We start from the raw sequence: 15,814 nt of genomic DNA on the forward strand, positions 1-15,814 counted from the left end.
CTCAAAAAAAACAAAGAGAGACTGACAAGCCCAGCAACAAGTGCCTCCGCAAAGCAGATGTCGATAACACAAGCGTTCACAAATGCCACACAGTATGAGAAGAGTTCAAGAAGATGGAAAGAAATAACTGACGCTATTTGTTATTACATCGCAAAGGATATGACTCCCATGGCCACAGTGGAGCCAAGCGGTTTTAAACACCTCGTTAAAACTCTCGACAGAAGATACACTGTGCCATCGCGATCACATTTTTCTAAAACTGCGCTGCCAGACATGTACAAGACATGTTGTAAAAATGTAGCTGCTGAACTGAAAAATGTTCAACACTTTGCAGCCACATCTGATCTCTGGTCAAGTAGGACGATGAACCCATTCTTGAGCCTTACTTTGCACTACATTGACGACAATTGGAAGCTGCGCCAGAGATGCCTTGAGACGGCATATTTTCCAGCCGATCACACGGCAGATATGATTGCGCAAGGTCGGAAAGATATGCTTTCTGAATGGGACCTCGCGGAATAAAAACTTTCAGCCATTACGACAAGACAACAGTGCTAATGTTGTCAAAGTTGCTGCGCTTAATGAATGGTTACGGCAGCAGTGTTTTGGACACCGACAGTCCTGCCTGAAACCTGAAAAGGTTAACATGCTCATGTTTCTTAGTAAGAACTAAGAGTAAATTCATGTTCATATAGTGACATGACAAGATTGCTAACATCACCTCATGCAACAGTGTTTAGAGAGTTCTATTTTCATTACAACAATCTGTTGTTTACATTGATACATTGCACATAAAATATTTGTTTACAGAAGATGCAAGAAATGCACTGTTTAAAATATTATTTACAGGATATATAAGTTATTTTATTTAGAAGAGATACTGCTTATTTTCTACTTTTAATAAGAAAAACATTGAAAATAATTTACTTTGTTTCCAAAAGTGCAAGTTATTTATTTTTACTTTTTTTATAAGAACAAAGTGACTGTTCGTTTTAGGTAATGTGTGCTTTAATTTCAGTTGTTCAACACTGATGTTCAATAATGTGTGTTTCCTTCAATTATTTTAAAATCAAGTAATGCACCCTTCATTCAAAAATCTCTCACTTGTAATATGTGAGCATATCTATTGTACAAAACTTGTCAGTGAACTATGAGGGCAAAAAAAAATAAAATAATCGTTCATTAATCGTAATCGAGTTAAAATGTTCAATTAATCGAGATTTTGATTTTAGGCCAAATCACCCAGCCCTAAAACAGATATACACACATATACATATATATATATATATATATATATATATATATATATATACACACATATATATATATATATATATATATATATATACACACACATATATATATATATACACACACACACATATATACACACATATATATATATACACACACACACATATATATACACACACACACATATATATACACACACACATATATATATATATATATAACACACACACGTACACATATATACATACACACACATATATATATATATACATACACACTCATATATATCCATATACAGACTTACTAAACTAACTCTCTTTGATAAAACAAGTACTCATCAATGAGAAAGACCCTGGAAATGAACAACTGTACCTTTGGATCAAAAGGAGCCAGCTGAAATGATTAGGGAATGAAGATAGGATTGCCCCGATACCCCCAGTAGAGGATGTACAAGGCATGGTTCACTGAGAGTAGACCTAGGAAAAGCAGGACGAACTATACCTCTTGGCTGACTTGGCAATGACTCTGAATTCCCATGAGTACCTAAAGACTGTTACTGGGATTTAGGGGTCTGGTATGTTCCTTAAAGTATGTTGCCTGTGAAGCTCTCACCAGGAAAAGTAAATGGAAAATGAATAAGGGAGAAAATCCAGGGCAGATTTCTGTCTTGTGTTCTGGGGGCTTTGGCTCATTCCTTTCCTTCAATGATAAAAACATATTAAGAAAATAAGCAGACGAACTGGAAAAACTTAGTAAAATTTGTGCCTACTAGGTTCCACAGAGAGAGAGAGAGAGAGAGAGGGAGAGAGAGGAGGGGTGGTTTGGAGCATATGCTGGTAGCTCACTGCCACACCCTCCACACGACAAACCACCTGGATTGGGACCCGAGTGGAGTGCGTCACACCTCATCACCACACTTGGAACAGTGTAAAGTTTTTTATGGTGGATGGATTGTCAATCCTGCCTCCAACCCCCAAGTTCTCCTTGCAAGTTGGAGGACCTGCTTGCAGGGCTGGATGCAGATTAATGTCATACCCAGGATGAAGCAATTGCAGGTTAAGGGCCTAACTTCTGGCATTTATGTAATTCACATTCAAGAGTTGTTGATATAAGCCAATTTAATAAATGTATTTGTGCTGTTAATCTAGTAGATGATTAGGGGTTTCTGGTGAAATACATAAAACCTGGCAAAGTAATTAAAATTAAATACACTGAGCATTACTTTATTTCAAGAAAAAAAGGTAATTTATTTCACACTGAAGAAAGGAAGCAGCAACTTCACATGCTTTATTTTCAGTCTGCCACAGACCCTTTGAGATAAACCCCACATTGATGCAAAATGTATAGCTTCCTTTTTTCTGCAATAGTAACAGCAGTAAACTTCACTGACTCAAGGCATTTCCAAACAATCAATTTGAGCATTTGGGCCAAGTTAACAGGCACATATATATGAATATGACTGGACAGGACTCAAAGCCCGGCATTATGCTAAAGGGCTAGCCTACAACAAGAAAAAGTATAACTGCATAAGATACAAGAAAAGAACTTTCCAACTTGGCTTCCTTGCATGTAATGTTGTAGTTATGAAACTTACTTTGAGAGCACTACTTGCAGAACCATATGACATATACTTCCAAAATACTAAGAGCAAGAGCTAACATGAAGTTAAACACAATGCCTGGAAGCCAGAAGCTGGAACATTCCAAGCATTTTTTACATTACTTTTATTTCTCATACTTTTAAGCACAATGCTACTGAGAATGGCTCCTAATACACTAACTTGGATTAAGCAGTTGGATGTTATGTTACATTTTAAGCAGGGGCAGATAAAGCGATAGAGTTAAAGCTGAAATAGTAGATATATGGGCATACAGCATTGTGCATTTAACAATACTCCAGACTATATACTTAAGAAAAGATTTAAAAAGAAGGAACTTCATTTACTGGTTGACTGCCACTAAAAAAACGTACACAGAAACAAACCTTCTTTTTAAGGCTTTAAGTATTTTTTTCAGAAAATCAATCTATACAACATATCAGTGTCTTTTTGAGTCCTTGCACAGGTACACTATCTGGGATTTGAATATCCTGAACCCTTACTTATCTAATGTATTTTCATGTTAACTTTAACTGGTGTGTTCTGTTAATTCTCCACTGCAAATCATTGTTTCATATGTTATCTACTCAAGTAGTCTTTGTTGCACCAATCAAACCTTAATCAATTCCTTAACTATTTGAATATGAAGATAAATCAATGTATCATTCTTTTTTGAGATACTCCCAGAGTAGAAAAGATGCATTCATTCATTAGTCCAACCTTCTTTTTACAATTTAAGTCTTTGAGGTAACATTTAATTTAAACACAGCTTTCACCTTACCAAAAATTTGTGTGTAATCTTCCAAAAGCAAGTAATGACTAGAAACAGACTGAGTGTGAAATCAGCTTAAGACTTTAAAGCTAAAGAACATGGAGTGATGATTTATGCATAATTTCCTTTCAGTAAACATTTAAATATTCATGTCTTAGTTACAGATGACACATAGATTAGGAAGTTAAGTGCACTGCTTTATTCTTTGATGAAGTTTTATATTTTTCACCGTATACAGGTGTAAAGAAGCAAGACTTACAACGATATTCATCTTTTTGTGAGAACAAAGTATAAAAGTTGTGCAATGATTAATTTGTACATAGAAGCAAGATTCAACATTTAACTATATTGACAACAGAAGTAATTCCTTCAGTTGTACAAAGGAATGAGGCGATCATTCAACTACTTTTATGTCTTGCTCTCTTGTATTAAGTGAATCTCCCCATTTCTGCAGCTCAGTTAGATGAAGACAGTCTACCTTATTGGAAGCTATAGACTTTGTTACAAAATGTTTAATGATATTACTTTCTGATAAAATACAAAATGATGACCTCTACTATGCTAAACTAAACTCAAAAGCTTGAGTGCTATGCAGTAACTATGAGACTCTTTGCAAAAAGGAAACAACTAGACAGTTATACACTTGGATGTCTTCAAAGCAAAGTAAACAATTTCCTTTACAGTTCTTTTAAATAAATGCTTGAAGTCCTTTTTTCTGTAGCTTCTGCTTTTTAAATCTTTCACGTAAGTAGAATAGTTAATTTCCTGGGTACAACCTCTTTTCTTTGTAAAAGATTCTTACAGATGGAAAAATAACTATTTTACAGCCACCAAAAAGTTTTGGCAAAACAGAAATTTCATTTCTTTTTGCATTATTTAAGATTCTAACTTCAATTCAGTTACTATGCAAATAAAAACACAATCAGTAAACTACAGCTAATGCCTCTGAACTATCTTATGCCAAATCACTGACCAACAAAGATTTTGTCACAGAACAACTTTACGGTATTTTAAAAGTACTTTTTCATGCCAATTTCACAAAAGTAATTCTATAACTCAAATGTAATTCTATAGTATTTCTATAACCAATAGCTTTAGGCTGTAAATTTGGTATATAAATCCTTATTAAAACACATAGGGCTTTTCAAAGTTAAATTCATAATTAACATGTTTTCATTGCTGTTTGTGATCATTTTATAACTTTAAAGAAGGGCATAAAAAGTCTTTTGTGGCAGAAATTGCCTGCTTTAACAAGTTGAGACATTTTGAGACAGCAGGTTCCTGCTTCATGCTAGTTGGTGATCACATGTCAAAGTGTAAATATCAAAGTATTTACATCCTCAACAATTCATTTCTTGGATTCTCATCTGGGCTTTATCCCAAAAACTCTTGGAGCAGTCAGCAATGAGCATGGTGAATGGTTTCATCAGGACATTTCTGAAATGAAAACGCGATACCAAAGCAAGTGGGGTCTTAAAATGCTTGCTGACTACTACTGGATTCTTCAAGAGGATACCCCTGAGGCAAAGTACATTAGAAAGTTGTACTCTTCTACCTTTTAAGTGGGATGAAATTAAGCATCTATGTACAGTATAAATATACGTTTTCTGTAAATTTTAATTGTGTTCCTTAAAATCTTTGCACGATTGAGAAAGTCAGAGTAGATATTTGAATTCTCCAAGAAAAACACTGTAAGATTAGCCTGTATTAATTCATGTGACAAAAATGTTAAATTATATTACCCAGTGTTCTTTATGTAAAACATTTTATGCAATACATTTTATATAATTTTGCCTCTCACTATATAATGGTCAAACCAGGTCTAAGTAATCAGAAATCAAATTTCTGATTTATTGCAATTGGATTCCAAATTTTGATCAAGTCTTCATATATGAGCAAAAATTGCATCAAATTTTTCTGTGGGAATAAATACATTTGCACATTAAAGTATTTTAGCTAAGGTATTTTTGGGAGAGATTTAATTCAGCATTTTTATAACAATACAAGCTATCTTTAAAAAAATGCTTAGCTCCCTTGTTAACTTTTGAAGACTAGACCCCGCATATATTTCACATCTTAAAAAATGCTTCCTGCAGTATATTTATATAAGTTTTGCAATTTGGATGTGTATTTCACGGTTTCCTCCCTCTATCCAGATGTACTCAAAAGTCTACATGATTAAATAAGGTGATTAAGGAATAATTCCTAAATAAATAAGTTAACTGTCAAAACCAGTTATAAATGATAGATGCAAACTGTGTTTTAAGAGTTTACTAAGAAAGGCTATGCACATAATATTTACAAGCCATTTCATTAGTATCACCATTTTAAGCACCAAAAATGGTCACCCAGTTCACTCAGCTACTGAAACAACTATCCTACAATGCAAAGAGTTGAAAAAAAAAAAATATCTGCAACCCTATACTGTACAACAATACACCTGTTAAAAGAGCTTTTTGAACATTTCATTAGTCCATGAAAAACAATTTTATCTTTATATAAAATAAAAAGAATTGATAAGCTTGTAACCATCTGACTGAACCAAATATAAAATAACATCTGCCACAAAAATATTTCCTGTACTAGTACTATGAATTACAATCATTGGGTATGATGTGTCACCCTCCTATTTGTTTTATACAGGAGCATTTGCAACTCTTTAATGAAAAAAACAGAAACGTAGTGATTAACCAAGTAGAAAATTCTTAGTTCAAGCTGAATTTCATAAAACACTGGGCTTAACACCTTTTTCAATAGTTCTTTGCGCATTTGTTTTTTGTGCAATAGCATACAGCCAATATTACATTACTTTCATTTTTGATTTATAAAGTACTTTGCAATGAAACCGAATTATAAAACAGCAATTTGGTGAAGCACGTAATGTTTTAACCTGCTTAATTTAGATCAGAGCTGATAGGGAGCGTGGTTAGCAAAGAGTACAAGGCAGGAACAAACCAGGAATATGGGAAAACTACATGAACATAGTCCCAGTTCAAGACTCAAATCCAGAGCTCTGGTAATTATTCAGCAGCATTAACCACTTTGTTTCTACATCACCTATCTTTTTCCCAGAAAATTTTACAAAAACAAATAAAAATAAAGATTACTGTTGTTTTTCACAGTTGAAAACCCTTATCATTTTTTATATTTAGTGTACCTTATTACACTGTACAGAGGTGAACTGTCTACTCAGAAAGGTGAAAATATTTCAGGAAAAAAGCAGTTGTCAAAATAATGCCTCATAAACATTAACATTGTTTTCAGGTAGCAATGGTTAATACCAGATACCACTCAGCATTCAATCTTTATAAATTCTGCCATAATCTGTACAAAGTAAACTGCCTCAAGTTTGAGCCTAAATAACACAGTAACGTAGATGAAATACTGTAATGCTTTTCCACCACATGCAGTACCTTTAAAATAATCAGTTCTGGTTATGAAACTATTAGCTCCTATACCCTAGATTACCTGTCATCATTGTAAGCTTGTAACAACCTACATGGTACATTAAAGCAGGTTGTCTATGTATTTCAAAGACTCTTTCTGCAAATCTCTGCCAATGCTCATTTAGCTTAGTGGCTTTTACACTGGAACTCTATCTTCTTTTAAATCTCACTTAACAAGTAATATTTTCTCTAGGGCCTTCTCTCAGATTAACTAGTAACCATATTTTTAAATTTCAATCTTGTATACCCACTACATTACAGACTGTGTCAATCTACTCCCACATCAGTTCTTCTTTCTCCATTTACAGTAAAGTCATTCATATTATTTTCCTTGTAATTTATAATGTATTGAATTCATGAGTGTGTTATTTGTTATTCCGAGCTTAGTTTGCTTTGTAAAGAGACTTCTAATGGTATCTAGGTTTCACCTGTTTTCTGGAAAAAAAGTACTCTTCTACAACTATTTAAAGTCCTCTTTTCAACACATTAAGCATTGTTTTAAACTTCCCAACCCAATAGAAACTTATCATAAAAAATACACACCAGCTTTCATTAACCAGTAGTTAAATTCCAAAAATTCCTTTTTTGCACAGCAGATTAGACTCAGAATGGAAGTTTAAAAACACATTTGCCTGATATAATATCTCTAGATATCTGGCAACCACATATTTAAAATGTCTTGGTTTGCTAATAGGTTACACATTAGTGCATTTTTCTCCAAAAAAAATAAAATCAATGTGAAAAAAGAGTAAAAAAGAGGATTTAACTTTTTTCACCTTTAGAAATGTGCACATAACCAAAGTAGTGTGCAAATATTGCACCAAAAATAAGCAGCTGTGTCTGCCAAATATCTGCGCGTCACAGCAAACAAATGGCACACATCCAAAACTAAGGGCAGGGGATAAAAACCGAGCGTCGTACTGACTTATGCTTAATTATCATTTAGCCAAGCTATCAGCTTGTAAAATTTGGACATTTTATACTTTAAAAACATATATGAATGAATACAATTCTCGAATGAAGGAAAGACGCACACCTTTAAATGTAATCAGTATTCGGCCAAGGTCCCCACTCATTGGTACGGTGACGTAACAGATGGAAGTCCCCTACTTGGGGAGTAGCGTCCTAAAAGGTGACTGAATATGATGCAACATCTGATCTGAGCAACTGACATACTCTACTCCAACAGTTTTACATTAATTTTCATGTTCATAAATGAAGCAAATTATTATACGAACACCATTTCCCCCCCCTATAAGCGTGTCTTTAGAAAATCACCAGTAAATAACACACAGGAGCTGTAAAAGAGTACAAAAAAAAGCACACTGAATTTTAATAGAGAATAAAATCAAACGTTTTTAATTAAAGCGAAAGTTGGTTTTTACAAGTATACAGACAAATTCGGGATCACTAAAAGAAAAGTAAGCAATCGACTCGAGCAATACCCAAATTCACACAAACAAATGTTAGCAGGTTTTCACAAATACGTTAGCTGAGAGTCACTGCACACTTTCGCAGCGATCTGCACTTTGCCCTTTTCCTTTAGTTCCCATGATGACGAACACCAAAACGCCTGTCGGACACACCCAAGAATGCAGAGGCTGCCTAGTAAAAATGCGAACCTCATCACCTCATCAAACCTTGAACGCATTCGAAGAAATCACACAACAGTGCTAACTTTTTAACGTTATAGCCTAAACGAAGACACACTGCGAACACACATGGACTTTACCTGAGAGAAGAGCAGCCAGCGAGGCGCAGATCTCACATCTCGACCCACGGTTCCGGGACGACTGGAGGCTCGGCGGGCAGGTTTCAACAGAGCTCTTACAGGGAAAAGCACACGGAGGGGGGCGCGCCACATGCTCGCACAGTAGCTCGAGGCCCTGCGTGTGCACGAGCGTGAGCGCAGACCCCCGGCTACTCAGGAAGTCCAGTAGTAAACAGCCGCCACATAAACCGCATTGATGGGCAGTTCTTGTAGTTCTTTATTATGTTTTTGGAAATACCTCATTATCAGAAAAAATGACCTAACATTAGAAGGGTTAACGCTGTTGTGAATCGTAGTTGTGACATGAACTGACGGTCAAACTACAGATTACAATAAGACCAGAGAAAAACATTCTAAACTAATACCCAACAGGGACCTGAGAAGCATCAGGCATCCAAGAAATAAACTGTCAGTGTGCCAGTGACGTGCACATCACATACTGTACCTTTTTGTGGCCACATGCTCAAAAGGAGATATCAGCACTTTATGGGTAACGATTTGATTCGGATCCCTGCAGTACAATGTATAATGATATGCAGTAATATTATATGTAACATTTTATAACAATACAAGCTATCTTTAAAAAAGGGTGGAGGTTGATTTATTTTCAATCATATTTTTGTAAAACTGATCTATTTGTATGGAATGTTGTGTGATTTCGTTAAAATCAATAAAATAAAAAAAATGCTTAGCTCCCTTGTTAACTTTAGAAGACTAGACCCCGCATATATTTCACATGTTAAAAAATGCTTCCTACAGTATATTTATATCAGTTTTGCAATTTGGATGTGTATTTTACTGTTTCCTCCCTCTATCCAGATGTATTCAAAAGTCTACATGATTAAATAAGGTGATTAAGGAATAATTTCTAATTAAATAAGTTAACTGTCAAAACCAGTTATAAATGATAGGTGCAAATTGGGTTTTAAGAGTTTACAAAGAAAGGCTATGCACATAATACTTACAAGCCATTTGATTAGTATCACCATTTTAAGCACCACAAATGGTCGCCCAGTTCATTCAGCTACTGAAACAACTATCCTACTATGCGGATAGTTGAAAAGTATTAAGTATGTATTAAGTTCTGTCAGTAACAAAATAATAATAACACCCATTGCTTTCAGATTTTATATTAAAATGATCTGATAGACTGTAATGAATTAATCTTTTGTAATAGTGGTGTCTATCATGACGAAATCGGATGATCAAAGAACAGCACTTGGCCGGATGTAACTGAACTGACGTTGGAAAAACTTTGCTCAGCAGTTGCTACTCATAAAGGTAGTGACATAAATTTTCAGCTATTTGAAGCTATTTGAAACAGTGTTAATTTAGCAAACTCTTTAAATATGCCCATCAGAGCATGGGCACTATTCTTTGGGCACATGTATGCAGAATGAAACAGTCTCAGCTCTGTTAGTAGACCTGTCCCAACAGAACTGAAATGACATTACTAAAATAAATTTTCCTCTTTTTCTCTCAGAGTGAACAGATATGTAGACACTTTGTCACAGATGCCTACATTTTTAAGATGCTTTGCTTGGTTGCAATACACTTGATAAACCTATGAAAATGTTCTGCACTGTCAAAAATTGCTATTTTATAAATCTTTAATAACTTTCTAAAATGGAGATTGCCTGATAATTAATAAGATGACTGGAAAAGTTGGTGTTGCCAGCAAAGTGCAGTTTCTATACAGACAACACGGCTGCGTTGTAGATCACAACACAATACAAACACAACCAGAACAAAACTATCAATTATGCATTTTTGGTGGAATCAGTAACAGTAATTAGTGGTGTAAAGTGGCGGAGTGGTGGCTCTGAGGCTAGGGATCTGCACTGGCAATTGGAAGGTTGCCGGTTCGAATCACGTAAATGCCAAAAAAAGGGACTCTGCTCTTTTGGGCCCTTGAGCAAGGCCCTTAACCTGCCATTGCTGAGCGCTTTGAGTAGTGAGAAAAGCACTATATAAATGCAAAGAATTATTATACATCATATTTTACTTCCATATGGGACTTTAAAAAGTAGCCTACCTAGTTTTACCAAAGCATGGTGCTTACAGCTGCTTTTTCTCTACTCCTTACAGCAAAAAGGATGTGTGCACGTGTGATATGAAGCCACCATTAGGTCAGTTGAGGTAGTTTGGATGGCTCCCCAGCACAATAGACCCAGGGGCTGAATCAAAACATACAGTAGGGATTATATCTTAAGCCAACCGACTGTTTAGTAGTTTACCTGTGCAGCTGGGATTCCCCCCAATTTATGATCTGCGCCCTAGGTGAATGCCTAATTCACCTTAATAGTGGCGCTGGCCCTGCTACTACCATATACCTTAAATACAGTATAATCTTTTGGCAACACACTTCTTGTTCACACATGAGCTACAAACTTGATGAAAAGCAACCTGCCCAATTTCTTTCATCTTCCATCAATATCTAATTGGATAGGGCAGAGGGAGGTCAAGTAATCAGATTTAGCTTTTTTCCCCCTTAACGTAAAATGTTTGCAAAACCATATTTCTGTCTGAACTATGTTTAACTTAATATTTGTAATGTGTTTTTATTAAAGAATTAACACATAAGTAAGAAAAACTACATTGATAAATAAAATGAACATTATGTCAGTATTAAGCTGTAAAATCAGAACATCTATATATTCAGCTGTGGAAATAAGCTGGAAGACTTTAGACAATGCAATCTCATCTGCCAGTCTAAATTCACCTAAAAAGAAATCAACTCTTACCAGAAACTTTACAGTCTTGTCAGTTTAGAGCAACTAAACTGAGCAACTAAACTTGTCTGTACCACTCTCTTGCTACTGTGTCTGCTGCAAACAGCATGTGACGTGGTTGCAGTACTGAAGTTAGCAGTCAACCAAGCTCAGATGTTGAAAGTAAAATTATAACATGAATGTATTTGAAATGCAAATTTACCATATCCACTGTTTCATACATAAATTGCCTTCCTATATCTGAAATATACTGCTTAATACATATGCAAGTTAATACCACTTCCTACCTTGCGAAAGTCCACCTATCGAGATTTCTTTTGGCGAATTCCAGTTTCAATAAAAATGAAATCAATCATTGCCCTAATTACATTTCAGATTATTAACAATATGGGATCTACAGTATTTACATTATGTCTCTGCTCTCCCAATATCTAAGGAAAGACCACAACGATTTCAGTGTTCAGCATTTAAGTATTGTCTTTGATATTTATGGGATTCAGTAAAAGAAAGTATTTTCTATGGCAACTAACTAAAGAATCTTTCTGAAGTGTGTATTAGTTTCCATACATGAATTCCTCCCCCACCCACAAGGCATGTGTCCTTGCACCAAGGTGTCATTTGCATGCATAGATGTGTAACAAAGGTCATTGTTGTGCTCAGAACATTAGTATACAGAGTAAACAAAGATAAATCACACCCATCAGCTATTTTTGGGAAGCAGTTTTTAAATTTGACTGCTAGGACAGAGTTAAGAAGAAAATTGTGAACCAATAATTTAATATAGAGATTAAACACGAATGCTGCATTATTTATTAACAAAGTTCAGAATTAGGTGTTCTCTAAAAAATTGAAAAGTGACCCAACACAAGCATTATCAGGAAAACTGTCTGGGTGGAAACAAACAGGAGAAAGTGGAGAGTCCCATCCTAATAATACAGCTTGCGTTTACACAAAGCTTTTCACTTTCCTGTTTATTTTGGAGACTTAAATCACTGTTGCAACATCATACATTAAAATATAACAATGAAGCTCTTGGTCAATGTCTACAAAAAGAAAAAAAACACTTTTAGCACAATGATTTTCAGTTCTTTCAATCCTTCTTTAGGCTACTATTATTAAATCACTTCTTGATTATCTCATTTTGCGTAGCAGACATTTTCATAATTTTTGCACTGATCAGTTTTGTCTCATCCTACTTTTCATCAGGAAAAATAAAAATAAATAATTGAATTACATTTGTAATCCATGTTTTGATGTTCGTAGAAATTTTAATAATCCCTGAATAATCTTTGATTCAAAGGAAAATTGTATAATTAATGAAAGTATATTTATGTGGATATTGAGTATACTGGATCATAGTCAAGCCTAAGTCAGATATAAAAAGAGGTAGTTTGCTATGTTGTAACTGGTCCTGCTCCTAGTCTTTTATATAGTGCATGTTTCCTTTTCAAGTTGCAGTCTGTATTATGATATAACAGTGAACAACATTACGATCTGACTCTTAGATGGGCTTTGCATAGACTACTGATATTGCCACTTTATTCATTCAATGATCATCCCCTCTAGCTTTAATAAGAATATGATCCTGGTTGTGAGCAATCACAAGTTCCATTTTAAACCCAGAAGTTAATTTGGTTTCCAGTTTTTTAAATCACCTTTCACAAAGTTCATGCTACAACTATCATAATAATGAAGAGCTGTATTAGAACAATTGTCTCATCTCAGCTTCGTTACCTTCCTGTGGTTAATGATGTGAACGGAAAAAAAAAAACATTTTCTTATAGTGACATTGCTACACCACCATTTGTCGACATAAAGACCACTGCCTATTCATCTGCCAGAACACAGCATTTCAATATCTACCACCAGTGCACCATACTTAAGCCAAGTTTCATCAAAATACACAGCAGAACACTTAGGTACTCTCAGGTAAATCAGGAAAATAATTTTGGTTTATCCAGTTTATTCTACAGGAACTGTGTCACATATAATTATTGTAAGTAATGGTGAGTTAAATGCTCTCAGTCTTGCTTGTAGTATTCCACAATTTCCTCCATTATATTATTTTTAAGTTTTCGATTCATGTAGTATTACTGCAGCTGACTTATATTACTGAAAACATACAGTCACGGCTATAAACCAAAAGTATTTGCCACACATGCATTTATTCACAAAAGGAAGGATATATTTATTATAGTAAATTCCTTAAGTGATAAAGCTCAAAAGAAGAGATACATAAATAATACTAGCAGTAGAGTGTTGTACCGTGTTAGCCATAGATTGATACAAAAAAAAGCAGGGTAAAATGACACCTTTTATTGGCTAACTAAATAGATTATAAATTCAAGCTTTCAAGGCAGCTAAGGCCCCTTCATCAGGTAAGGAACCTTAGTTAGCCAATAAAAGGTGTCATTTCACCCTACTTTTTCCTGTACAAATAATATTAAGCATTATTACCTATTACTGTAGACAACACAACTGATTTATAATAATGACAAAGTTTACCAAGAAAAACCTGAGTGCACAGAAAAAGTATGTTACAATTATTACAATTTAGTAAACTTTCAGGAAGAGTCACGACCTTTGGGGAATACATCTCAAAGGACAGTCAGGAAAATGTGATAAAATGAATGTACTTTTACTTCCAAGTTTTGCCATCCTCTTAAATAAAATGCAACTAAACAGTAAATTATATTTCTGTAATATATTAATAGTTCAGGTGCAGTTTATTAATTCAGAGAATAAAAATAGGCTCTATTTAACTGTGCTCTCTAATTGTAAAACCAGACTTAAGTAGATCAAAATAGTCAGTCCCTTTAAAGACATATGCAACTGCACTTCATTTTGAAACAATTAAAATTTCACACAGAAAACACAATACTGTATACATTAACCACAAAATGTTTCTACACCATGTATTACATAGCTGAAATGGATTAATATACAGTATAAAAGGAAAAACTGGAAAACAAGCCTTTTTTGATATTCTCTAGAATGAAATTGTTTTTAGAACAGCAGATGGTGCTGATGTCCAGACACTGCTCTAGCTGTCCAGTCTTAAGTCTGTGTCAGTTTAGTGATGCATGGCAGGATTAAGTTTGTTTTCCTTTCAAAACGCAGTATTACAATATCATACATCATAAAAAGAATCATAAGCAGTGCAATTTTTCAACCTTCAGCACAATGATTTTCAGCCTTTCCAAACCTGCTGTACACTACTTCCTGGTTAGTTAATTTTGTTTAGTGAAAGTTAATCATTTTTTGTAAAGTTGATTAGTTTATTTTGTTTAGTAAATACATTAATCATTTTTTTTAAAGTTCACTTTTTCTTTTCCTAATTTTCATGAGAAAATGTACATTCCCCAAATTAATAACAGAATTACATTTGCTATTCATGTTTTATTTGTAGAAATCTTAATGTACTACTTCTGCAGTAGTTGATAGACCCAGAGAAAGCCTTATATTTATGCAGAATATAAATGTCTTCAAGCAGTTTGTATGTGGCTACAGTAAGGTTTCAGACCAGTGTAAGCAAGAGAAATTGATTAAATTTTGCTATGTTGTAACTGTATATTAAATTGTTCTAGATATTCTCTGTGCACACAGGGGCTTAATTTCTTTAGCATAGGAGATGGTGCCAATATTCAGACACTGCTCTGGCTGGACAATTACATATGAAAAAGTTTGGGAAACCCTCTCAGCCTGAATAATAGTTTTCTCTACTCTCAACAAAAAAGATAACAGTGGTATGTCTTTCATTTCCTAGGAACATCGGAGTACTGGGGTGTTTCCTGAACAAAGATTTTTAGTGAAGCAATATTTAGTTGTAGGAAATTAAATCAAATGTGAAAAACTGGCTGTGCAGAAATTTGAGTACCCTTGTAATTTTGCTGATTTGAATGCATGTAACTGCTCAATACTGATTACATGCACCAACAAATTGGTTGGATTAGCTTGTTAAGCATTGAACTTCACAGACAGGTGTGTCCAATCATGATAAAAGGTATTTAAGGTGGTCAATTGCAAGTTGTGCTTCCCTTTGACCCTACTCTGAACAGTGACAGCATGGGATCCTAAAAGCAACTCTCAAAAGATCTGAAAACAAAGATTGTTCAGTATCATGGTTTAGGGGAAGGCAAAAAGCAAAAAGCTATCTTAGAGGTTTAAATTGTCAGTTTCAACTGTAAGGAACGTAATCAGGAAATGGAAGACAACAGGTACAGTTGCTGTTAAACCCAGGTC

The 15,814-nt window shown here is 34.6% G+C and overlaps 1 protein-coding gene across 2 annotated transcripts in view; it reads right to left on the reverse strand.

Moving 5' to 3' along the window:
• Positions 1-15,814, reverse strand: part of LOC120531347 (kinase suppressor of Ras 1-like) — a 205,869-nt gene that overhangs the window by 90,883 nt on the left and 99,172 nt on the right. The gene's annotated exons all lie outside the window — the stretch shown is intronic.

This window comes from Polypterus senegalus, chromosome 6, assembly GCF_016835505.1.
Source record: "Polypterus senegalus isolate Bchr_013 chromosome 6, ASM1683550v1, whole genome shotgun sequence".
Lineage (NCBI taxonomy): Eukaryota > Metazoa > Chordata > Cladistia > Polypteriformes > Polypteridae > Polypterus > Polypterus senegalus.